The sequence below is a fragment of the Miscanthus floridulus genome, chromosome 6 (genome assembly GCF_019320115.1).
Source record: "Miscanthus floridulus cultivar M001 chromosome 6, ASM1932011v1, whole genome shotgun sequence".
NCBI lineage: Eukaryota > Viridiplantae > Streptophyta > Magnoliopsida > Poales > Poaceae > Miscanthus > Miscanthus floridulus.
The window spans coordinates 77,860,570-77,873,374 of NC_089585.1; the positions used below are offsets into that span (position 1 = coordinate 77,860,570).

Genomic DNA, 12,805 nt, shown 5'->3' on the forward strand with positions numbered 1-12,805 from the left:
AAATGAACCGTCATGGTTATGTTACACATGGCTGCTACGTTGCCACGTCATCAGTAGGCTATTTGTGCCCCATTGTTCATGAGGACCATGTGTTGTGTAGTTTTTTAGTTTTAGTTAGGCCCATATTGTAGCAGGAACTATTGGGCTAGCCCAATTACACAATAGAATTGGCCCACTGTGGGCTATCAAAAATTAGCAAACATTCAAATTTAAATTGCACCAACTTCAAATTTAAATTGCACCAAATTAAAATTAAAATTGACAGTAAATTCAAACCTAAATTCACACCATTCAGGTAGTCACAGATCATCATAGATTCATATAAATATGCCATCACATATCAATAGATATAGAGGACACATCATCACAGATTTGTAGATATATCTAAATATGTGCCAACATAGTAACTATCAGTTACATAAGAAGTTTGGCACACCATAGGCTAGGACATGCATCAGACCTTACATCAATTCATCAGTTCATAGAACATGCATCGGTTCATAGAACTGCACAGGTCAAAGATCATGCATTAGTTCAAACAAAAGGCCATGCATCCACCTGTTCACAGACTAACATTGCAGCAAGACAACTTGCCAAAATGCATCCATCACCAAAAGAAGCATCCAACAGCATCGGTGCGCCAGCCGGTAACCCAAGACAACCTTACTATTTTGCTTGACATCCCAGAATCATGGACATCAAAGTCATGATCAGTGCATCAATGTCAGCTTGCCTTTTCTTCAATTCCTCTTCTTGCTTAACCCTCTCTATTTCTGATTCCTAGAATTTCTTCATCATTTCTTCCATTTGCTGTTGTTGAGTCTTGATAACCTCCCTAAGATCACTTGATGTTTGTTTCTCCACCACCAGTTCCTCTTCTAGGTTGCGCTCACTAACACAAGTACCTTTGCTTCTGAGCCCCACATTTACAAGAAATCTATTCTTCTTAGTTTTCTGAACAAGCGCCTCAGAGACCACATCAGTCACATCCTTTGGTTCAAGACCATCATCTACAGGTTCATTTAGCTTCTCCTCCATTTCAACCTAGCAGTGGAGGAGACATAGATAGCTCAATGATCATGACATATGAACCTAATGTATCATCTGGTTGTGAACTAAGTATGATTTTACTTACAATAAGAGATTGAACTGCAGGAGCAAACCCTTTCTTTTTGCTGTAGTGCATCTCTTTAAATAGTTCCAATGCATTTGGTGGTTCATTTTTGTACTTGTCCGCCTAAAAATGAATAGAAAAGGACACTTTAAAAAACTGCTTGCTAATTCTATGTATTTCTAACACAGATAAAAGGCAGTAAACAAACTAAAGTTACAGCATGTTCTAGTGAAAGTTCCATAGCTAATTTTACAGCCCCAAGTTTAGTATGTTGTGACATAATTTTAAAAACCAAGCAACCAACAGTAGATTTTTGTCAACTATTACTAATCTATGTGGCATAGCTATATACAAAGCTCTCTTAAATATGCAGAGAAGAAAAGACCTGACAAACAAATGACAATCCTTGGTATTCAACTTAATGTTCGTTCATATACAGTATCTTGCAATTGAAGCTCAAACAGCATGTTCTAGTGAAAAGTGCCAGTGAGTTGTACTCACCAAATTTACAATCTGCATTTCATAGCTGCGAGAACCAGTGGTCTGATGTAACTGCACTTTGCTTCTGTTCTCTCTGTTCTTCTCACAAGTCACATATAGCAACACAGTTCTATTATTAAGCACATATGACATCAACATGATGAGATGGGGAATAGTTGGATGAACTTACCATTTTTTGCTCATTTTTCTAGTGTTCCGTGTTCCACAAGTATATCCCATTGTTCATAAGTCATTGAGGTCACAGGAGATGTTTTGGGCACTAGATGTAGTGGCAAAGCATCAAAATACCTCTTTTTGAGCTTGTAGCGCTACTGGCGAATAGCTTTCTTCATCATAGCCACACATGCTTTTTTCATAGGTGTTGCCTTTACATCCGTATGAAACTTTGTCTGGTAACAGTAAACAACATTGCCAAATGTTATTGAATACACATGTTAGTGTTGGAAATAAACAGTGGAAAGAGGCAAGTTTGAACACTTACACCAACTCTATCTATGTACCCTTTGATGATCTTAGGATGTTTCTTGTACTCCTTCCAATGTGGAAATATCGGAACATGGTTCCTTACTGCAATGTTGCACTTAGTTGCAAATTTTCCAGCAATCATCACTGCGTTCGGTCTTTTCTTCCCCGGTTCAATACCAAAGGAAGTTTGCCATTCCTCGAGCGAGTCATTGAATCAAGTTCTCTCCCAATATTAGGTCTCCTCATCCAGTCCTCCTCATCAAATGGGTCATCTACAAAGGATAAGCATAAACTTATAAACTCTGATACAAGAAATTCACCACTCGATAATGTAGAAACAAAAGTAGTAACAGATACTAGTTAAATATTATCCTATAAACTTATGAAAATTAAAGTTGTTGATTTAATAATAATATCAAAACTAGTGTTCAAGACTGAGCCAGTTTTCATTTTATTATGAACAATGTATGAAGTACAGAATTTTAGTCATGCACTGGTGACTAAATTGCCTGTCCATGAATTATCTTAAGCATTGGAGTATCAACCAACCATAATAAATATCCTAATATAATTGACTAATTGAGCCTAGCAGTACCAGGTTGACTTGAGCAGAAAATAACTATAACTTGAACTGATGCTCATGTAGAGAAGCAAAGCATGCACAATTTGACTGCAAAGACAAGCTTGACTTGTGGTTCTTCTATGGTACTATGCACTTGCTGAACCATCAGGACAAGCTAAAACATGCGAAGACCAAATACCAAGAGCATGACACAGCATGACACACCTTCAGAAACGTTGGCACCCTCTATTTCTCCATTTTCATTGACATCATTCATTATGGCAGCTTCAGAGAGGTTCAACTCAGTTTGTATATGCTCATCTCCAGTCAGGCAGCCATTTTGCTCGCCTGCATCAGCTACAATGCAATATAGAATTAGTAATAGTACTTTGGAATGCTGGTTCTACAATTTGAGTTCAATTTGTTACAGGAATGTAGTCATTTAACCTTCCTTTGTAGGCTGATTGTAGATTTCAGCTTGATTAGTCACTGTAGTAACATCAGCTGGACGATTCTTCTGTGACCTTGTGAGAACACCAGGTTGCATCTCAGGTTGCGCCTTCTGAACACCTCTCTTGGTAACCTTTGTTATTGTCTTCTTCTTCTACATAGAACCAATCAAATGTACAGATTGTGAGATAAACATTAGATGCAATGAGCAAGCAATCCACATATTAAGATTTGACACTATGGAATAACTAGCACCTTATATGATAAACTAGCAAGTGTACACCCCAACTCCATCTCCGGTTCTAGGCCATCATCACTTAGATGGCCATCACTGTTAGGCTCATCCTCGCCATTGTACTCCGAACCAGAGTTGTATGTTTCCTTCTGTTGCTAGATTTCTGGGTAAATCCTAGTGTTCGCAAAAAGTCTAGCTAGTACAGGAAGTCCTAGTTGCCGCATCTCTGCATTGTTGCGGAAACACTTTCTCATCCGTTGAAGTTCATAGTCAGTAAGCGGAGGATCTGCATTAAGAAGGAATAAAGAGAAAATTAGGGACATATTTAAGCATCCAGTTCACATCAGCAACCAGTTCATATCTAGTTCACAACCAGATAGAAAACATTTTTAACATCCAGTTCACATCAGCAAGGCCACAAGCAGCAGTCCTTAATGTGTACAAGTATCTTATGCTACTTGCTATACAGATCTTAATCTATACAAGGACATCTTATTTTTATTTTCCCTTCACATAAAAAAAATTTGGCACCCATCATATATACCAATCAGACAGAGCATATCTTTGGAAGAAAAAAGAAATCAAAGCAACCTTCCTCGGCACTTTGCTTCTTTCGCATTTCACTACACCACCGAGTACAGCCTGAACTAAGAGGCAGCAAAGAAAACTAATAGCACTAAAAGATGGCAGCAGGAACAAGGATGTTAAGAAACACAGCACCACCCCACAAACCCTGAACCCACCATGGCAATCAGACTTTCTGAACCAAGAAACACATGCATCTTAAACTCAGATAGGGTTCTAATCGCCTGCAACCATTATCACTCAGATAGGGTTCGTAGGAGCATATCTAGGCGACCCGATACTATGTAAGCAAGATCACCGAAAATAAGGATGCAGGAGAGACACTTCGCCTGCAAACTGGTTTCCCGTCCGTGGCCTCTTCGTTGGTTTTCTGCCCCTCTTCTTCAGTGACATCGGCGTTTCTGCATGTACTCTCGGAGAAGAGGAAGAGGTGGCTGCGGGATGGCAGAGCGGCGGTGGCTGCGGGGTGGCGGATGGTGGGGCTACTGGCTACATGACGACGGATGGCGGGGTGTACGGTTCTGGGGGCGAGATTTGGAGGATTGGGGGGATTTGGGGGTGGCGTTGCCTGCAAGAAGGCGGAGCCCGATTATATAGGGCGCTGCAATATTACCAAAATAGCCTCATCGTTTCCTTTGTGTGATGGAGTGTGGTCTAGGCGGGCGGGCCAGATTGGTAAATTCGTATGCCAAATTGTGGAGTGGGGAAGGCCGCTGCCAGCAAAAATTTCAGGGTGTGCGCCTACACTGTTCAGAATGCCCGCCGAAACATTCAAGGTGCTTCTTTTTTTCTTGAAATGGTCCTTATATATTTTTTTGTAGCTATCAAGATATTAAAATAGTGCACGGTAATAACCAAATTTGGATTACTATATATACTTACTTGGTATTAATTGTATAAATTTGGTCAATTAAATTGTTTAGGCCCGGTAATGTAAATAAATCACTACTGCCCCCTCTTATGACAAGTAAGAGTAGTAATAGCACATATTAAGCCCAATAATCTATATAACTTCGAAGCTCTCACATGTATTTCTACAAAGGCTACATTTTACTTTGTGGTACATGCCACATAACCTATAGTGATTGTTAATGATTTGAGAAGTATTCGACTCGAACGTATCTTGCTTACAGGGTTTTGGTGGTGATTATATATATATATATATAGTCAGTACCAAATAACTTGTACTAATCCCTAAAGGTTCTCTACCTACGTAGATCAATCAACTCCATCGTGTTATGCTATATAAGGCTGATTTTTTGGTGACTACCCATTGATGTCTTTATATATAGTACTCCTTGAACATATCATACTCTACACATCGATCAGCTATTGCTTGTATTTCTCCACCGGCCACATTTGACTTTGTGGTAGGTGTCACATAACCTATAGTAATCGTTGATGATTTTAAAAGTGTTCAACTCGAACGTATCTTGCTTAGGGTGATTTGGTGTTGATTTTATATATAGTAAGTACCAAATAACGTGTACCAATTCAATTCCTAGAGGTTCATCTCTAGCTAGCTAGCTAGATCTCAATCGAAATCAGGGTGACTACCCAATGCATGTCTAGTAATCGTATAATATGTTCTACATCGATAATCAACTCCATTCCAAGTTAGGATGATTATATGAAAATAGAGTGATTTTGTGGTGACTACATAGTAAGCACCAAATGTACATCAAGATATTGTGTATGTCCTATATTTACGAATATGAAATGACAGAAATTCTTGATTTTTGACAAAATTTCTTCAAAATTCAAAAAGGTATGAAATTTGGTCAAAATCTCGGCCAAAATCTACTCCTTAGTTTATCACCTCTCTGTCTTCAAAATTCTCTCGGCCAAAAGGATGTTGTGTAACTAAATGATATCCTTTTCTTTAAATTTATTTTGTTTGCTGAAATTTGTTATTTTATCTGTATAATGAAATTTGGTCTTCAAACTTGCAAAATATGTACCTTTTCCCACTTGATCTAGAGTACATGTGTGTAAAAACTATGTGGATTACATGATGAAAACAAAAATGGTCACAATCCAAACAGGGGCAGCTTGCAATACTAAACAGGGAAATTCTGGACATAATATAGTCATAAATTCAAATAGAAATGTCTTGTTGCTTCCAAATATGGGTTCTTAACTCCATTACTAAACAGGGAAAATATTACATAATAATACATGACAAATGATCAGATCACTAGTATAGAAACTACTCATCATCGCTATCTACCTCAATAGGGACAGCTTCTTCACTCCAGTACTCCATCAGTGTGTCATCCTCTACCTCATCACCCTCTTCATCTTCACTAATAGTCTTTGATTGATTTTCCTTTGTAAGTCGAGCAACCTCAGCAGCATCAACAAGAAGGCCAGCCTCATCAGCCCTGTTCAAAGGCATGTTAGGTAACATCTCAGAAACTTCTAGTCTTCTGCTAGTGTCCACAGCACATGTCTGCTCTTGATAGGGTGTAGCAGTGGATACGACACCATCTATTTCAGACACATTGTACAAAAGACGATGCTTAAATGTCTGGACAATCCGCCAATTCATTCCATTCTTAATATCTGGCAAATAGAAAACCTGTGTAGCTTGAGTTGCCAAAATAAAACAGTCTTTCTTGTACCACAAGCTGCCAATATTGATGCTTTTACAAAATCCATCATCCCTTATTGCAGTATGCTTACCATCCAATTTATACCAGTCACATCTAAAAACAACAACAGTTCTTTTTGTATCATCATCCTTGGCGTTGTACTGTAACTCAATAATCTCTTTCAATGTACCATAAAAATCAATCATCTCACTTATGTATGCACCTGCACAGGCCACCCTAGAGTTTTGTGTCTTCTTGTTTTTGTCACGCTCGACGGTGAAGTACCGCACACCATTGACAACACACGTGGAGTATGATGTTACTCTAAGGCCAGGGCCACAAGCTAGTGCACATATATCATCATCTACCTCCTTTGATGCATTCAACATCCACACCTGCAAAAGGGAATGTCTCAGCGCCAAAATAATTATCTACAAGATAACTAAAAATTTAGGATAACAATAAGATACTAACGTAATTCCTGAACCAACTCCCAAATCCCTACTATGTCCTTCTTTCAAGATCTGCAGCAGCCACCCCTGCTGCTGTTAATTCATCTTCAAACATTCTGTAACTCAAAAATAAAAAAAAAAACAGTAAGTTGTTAATCTAAAAATCATTAAGAAACAGATGTAATATACAAAATATAGATTTAAGAACATACTTTATGTACCTCTTGGCCTGATCACAATTATGGAGAACATACCAAACCAACTTATCAAGTTCCTCAAAGTAGGAAAGATCACATGCACCAATAAGATTGACACCGTGCCCAAAAACATCAACAGTATAGGCTGATTGATCTGAAAATCCAACATTTCTTGGGAGTCGATTAAACCTTGTCTCTACATCATCCATATATCTCGAGCAAAATGTGAGGGCTTCATCTGCCACATAAGCCTCTGCAATTGAGCCTTTTGGGCGTGCCTTGTTCCTAACAGACCTCTTCAAAGTATACAAGCGTCGTTCAATTGGGTACATCCACCCGAACTGCACAGGTCCACGGAGGATGGCCTCATCAGGCAAGTGGACAGCAAGGTGAACCATGACATCAAAAAAGCAGGGGGAAGATTTTCTCAAGCTTGCACAATATGACAGGTATTTCAGTCTTCATTCGAGCCAAGACATCTTTGTTTAGTTTTTGGCTGCACAATTCCCAAAAAAATCTGCCAAACTCAGCAAGTGTTTGATATATATCATCATCCAACAGCCCTCTCAGCCCAGCAGGTATAATCCTTTGCAACAAAATATGGCAGTCATGAGTTTTCAGGCCTTGCCACTTGATTGAGTCAGCATTTAAGCATCTTTGTATATTTGAAGCATATCCATCTGGAAACTTGGCCTCCTTCAAGAAATTACAAAATTCAATCTTCTTTGACTTGGACAACGTATATCAAGCTTTGGGCATGTCATATGAATCTCCACTATGTTGTAATTGCAACTCCTTTCTAATTTTCAAATCAGCCAGATCAAGCCTTGCATTAACCGTGTCCTTTGACTTCCCTTTTATGTCCAGAATGGTACCAGGGAGGGTTTCACACACATTTTTTTAATATGCATGACATCAAGATTGTGTCTAAGCTTCAGAGATGGCCAATATGGTAAGTCCCACAAACAAATCTTTCTGCCCCAAATTGGCACACGATTCCCCGAACGCTTCCTTTTCTGTCCTACTCTAACATCTCTAACCTTTTCTAATTCTTCTAGTAGCTCTTCTATGGTGAAAGTACCTGGCTTCGCACTGCTATCATGGAGGGATGCAAATTCACTGTCCTTGCGCAAACGATGACCTCTCGGAAGCAAATGATAGTGCCCAATATAACATAGCTTGCTCCTTATGGCATATGACAGAGGATTTTTGTCACAATGGAGACAAGCAAAGTAACCACTTATGGTACGCCCTGATAGGGTACTTAGTGCTGGATAATCATGAATGCACCACAACACTGCAGCACGAAGCTTAAAATCTTTTCCGGTGATAGCATCAAGAGTATCCACACCAGACCATAGCTCAAGTAATTCTTCTACAAGAGGCTGCAAGAAAACATCAAAGGCCTTCCCGGTGAATGAGGACCGGGAATCAACAAAGCCATCATGAAATTAGATTCATTCATGCATGCCCAAGGTGGTAAGTTGTATGGAATCACAAAAACAGGCCACATGCTATAAGATGAACTCAATTTGCTAAAAGGATTGAAACCATCTGTGGCAAGTCCAAGTCTTATGTTTCAGTCATCTTCAGCAAAATCAGGCCAGCGGTTGTCAAAATCTTCCCATGCCTTTCCATCTGTAGGATGGGTCATTTCCTTCTCATTGTATTTCCTCTTCAACTTATGCCACTGCTCTTCCTCAGATCTTTTCTTGGAAACAAACAACCTTTGTAGCCTAGGGACCAATGGAAAATGCCGCAATACTTTTGCTGGAACCTTCTTGCTCTCAGGATCTTTCCATCTTGATGCCTCACAAACTGGACAGTTATCCAATTCTGCATATGTCTTTATAAATAGCACACAATTGTTGGGGCACACATGAATTGATACATAACCAAGTCCTAATTCACGTAGCATTTTCTTTGCTTCGTCATATGATTTTGGAATAGTATTTAACTGTGGGAAAGCTTGTGACAGGATCTTCAAAATTGCAGAAAATGCTGAGTTAGTGATCCTATAGTATGACTTCACATGGAGCATCTTGATTACAAATGTGAACCTTCAAAAATTGATGCAACCAGGATATAGCTCACGCTTAGCCTCTTCAATCAGTTGTTTGAAATGTGATGCAGCGTCCTCATTTCCATCTTCAAGTGCAGCCTCATTTCCATTTTGTTCAGACCTGACGAGTTCCCCTAACATCCCTTCAAGTCCACAATCATTAGTGTCCTCAGATACAAAAGAATCAACATTTGCATCCTCAAGTACTGCTGGTTCCTCCAAAACATGAACATCGCTGTCCTCTCCATGATTTATCCACCTGCTATATGTGCTGGACATGCCATTGAGCAGTAGGTGCCTCTCCACTTCATTTTGGTGCAGAGAATGATGGTTCATACAGCGACTACATGGGCACAAAATTTGCTCATCCTCAGTAAACCTCTCTCTGACGAAGTTCATGAAAGACCAGACACCACAAATATACTGAGGCGTAAACAGAGCACCATGAATCCAACGTCTATCCATCTACATAAAAAATTGCAGAAAATAAATAAATCTTCATTACAACCACTACATCAAGCTGAATTAAACTATGCATCCAAATCCATACCAATCGAAGTCAGCTGAGCCAAGATCCGTAGGTGGCCGGCGATGGATCCCGTGCAGGGGAGCCTTGATGGAGCCGCTGCCGCCGCTAGAACCGCTGGCCCTCAGTATCCTCTCCACCGCTGCCGCCACTGCCACCGACTATACCGGCAGCGCTTCCGTTGTCGCCCCCTACGCCGCCGCCAGCCAAGAGCTCCTACACCATCGCTAGCAGCTCCTAGGCCGCCGCCAGAAGCTCCTATGATGTTGCGTATGCTGCTGCCAACGCCTACGCCGCCGACGCCATAGGTCAAACAGCCATCGCGGACAGGGTCGGCCGCCGCGGATAGGGTCGTGGAAAGGGGCGGGCGGCGCAGACAAGTGTGGTCAGTGGTCAAATGGCTCCTTAATCTCAAAGCACTATAATTTGTTTGAGAAAGGACTAAAGAAAAAACAGATCAGCACTATGCGAAAACAATTCAGTATCCCAGTGGTTAGGTCCCTGCTCTTGCAACCGAGAGGTTCACGGTTCGATTCCCAGTAGCGGCAAGAATTTTGCACATTTAGCTTCCTCACCGACAGGTAGGTCCCACCTTCCCTGTTTACATCCCTCACCAACAGGTAGGTCCCACCTGCCCAGCGCCAGCCCCCTGCCTCTCAGCCTCTGATCAGGACCTCCCACATGAGTCCGTCATAGATGACTATGGAGGTGCCAAAATGGTCGGTGACGTCCAACCATGACAATAATTTAACTAATCGTCATATATCTATCACCTTGGATTTGGACCATCACAGATGACTACATTATGTGATGATTTGTTGGAAGGTCACGGGTAAACCATCATGTACAAGGGTATTTCTTGTAGTGCTGGCAGCCGGTGCTGCCGCAACACGAAGTCAATCGGTGAGAAGGAAGAACAGAGAGACGAGAGAGGGTTGGCGTGGTCTGATCCTGAGAAATACATGTGACAAGCTATACTAATTCAATCATCCATATACTACTCAAACATTATTTTTGTATTATAAATTTATCATTCTACCCTTAACTATATAAAAGAAAATCAAAAATAGAATTATCGCATTATTTTTTTAGGTGCTGATCCCACTAATTTTAGTATGCACTTGGTGCGTATGATCCCACCATTTAGTAAGCACTTGGTGCCTCTCGGTGCCTCTCCAATTGGTTCCTCTCGGTTCCTCTGCCTTTTTAGCCGTCGGATCGCTCCTCGTGAACCGTCCATTTTTCCGACAACCATTGTAATATGCACCTATGTAAGAAAACATGTCCAACGTACCAATCATTGGTATAAAACGACATACTGAGATTTGGAGTTGTACAAAGGAAAAGGCCAATTCTACATGGCCGATAAATTGTTCAATATATAACAGAACCAAATCTCAAATTTTATGACCATTCAAAAAAAATTATGCACCATGGAAGCTGAATACAGAATACACATGATAAACAACTGAGGTATATTATAGAGATAGGGTGGCTCAGTTCTAGGTTTCTGGGTAACATTTTATTGCAAGAAAAGGGTTAGAACTAAACATGCCAGGTTGTTGTCACAGGAGCATCCATAAGTAAATAGATCTTTATGACGTCCATCTACAAGCACGTAGGGTAAGAAGTGAGAAAGGAATCTAGATTGCTCTACTACAATTGTAAGGCATGCAGTATACATGTCCGGCGTAGCCAAGGTTGTAGGCCTTTAAACTGGAAAATTATGTAGTGCAGCTTAGACATATGGACCAATCATTTTATTCCAAAAGCGATTTGAAAAGAACAGCAACCCATAGAGCAAGTATATCAAAACTGAAGACCGAAACTGGATAGTTTATACATGCAGGGGAACCCACAAAAGATATTGTGCTTTAGTTCTTATAGACATAATTATTTACGGAATGCAGAAATAGCATCATAGCATGTAAATAGAGTATGTTATAAATCAAAGGAAGGAAATGTTCAGTACCACTGGGCAAGCAGTACATGGAGAACATTAATACGTACATGAACCCTTCACCTGGATTCTAAATATTATTGAATATATGTTGCCCTTCCAACACTTCGTCCAAGGAGCCCTGCATAAAAACGTTACATATCAGTTGGTATAGGATAGGCCACAGGTTTGTGTGCACTGCGATTAGTAAAAGCTTGTAGTGCGAAAAGGATAGAATATGAAACAGAATTTTTCAGGCACAAAGAACAGTTTGGATGCAGGCATCACATTCCTCCTATAAAGAAGTTGATTATAGCTTCAAATTCATAAAAATAAGTATGGTGCTGAAATCACAGCAAGGGCAGGAACCGTGCTTCGTCACTGGCGCGTACTAAGCGTTACGTGTGTATATATATGCCATAATCAATGGCATGATGGGGAGAAATGAAGAGGGGGTCACTTACAGCGCACAGCTTCTTGGTGGACTTGGTGGCAAGCTTCGCCTCATGAGGTTAACAAAGGCATTGTCATAAACATCGCCAGTCCTCGTAGTGCCCTCTGTGAGCCGGAACCCTCTCCGACGGCCGGAATTCTTCCGATGAACTCGCTCATCAACTCAAAGATGCAAACGAGACTCGAGAGATTTTTGGTGCTGTGCAAACCGCTACAGCTTTTCTCAATGCATTAGGCTACTATTTATATACATCTCGATGCTACAACAGGAAAGCTAGAAAAAGGAAATAGAAAGACCCATGCGTGAGGAACAAGCAAAAGCTACTCTTGCCGTCCACCATACCATACGTGCATGTACACGTACGTATGCCATACAAGGACGCGCTCGGGAGGAGAATTTCCATGCCAGGCTCAACGCTATCTGTATCAAAAGGGAATAAGCAAGAACTCAGGATTACATGCCATGCTTACATTTCACCCCCTAAGCCTGAAGTTCCTTGCCGATCTTGACGACGCCCAGCTTTACACGCAGCGGCTTCGTCAGAATGTCGGCGATCTGCTCCTCAGTGCGGACGTGCTCAATGTCCATCTTCACATCTCCGACACATTCCCGAATGAAGTGAAATCTCACATCTATATGCTTGCTTCGGTCATGGAAAATGGGATTCTT

The 12,805-nt window shown here is 40.7% G+C and overlaps 2 pseudogenes; both read right to left on the reverse strand.

Annotated features, from left to right (window-relative positions):
• Positions 1-666: 666 nt before the first annotated feature.
• Positions 667-3,946, reverse strand: LOC136460727 (uncharacterized; annotated as a pseudogene).
• Positions 3,947-6,121: 2,175 nt separating this feature from the next.
• LOC136456175 (uncharacterized) lies at positions 6,122-9,682 on the reverse strand (annotated as a pseudogene).
• Positions 9,683-12,805: the final 3,123 nt, after the last annotated feature.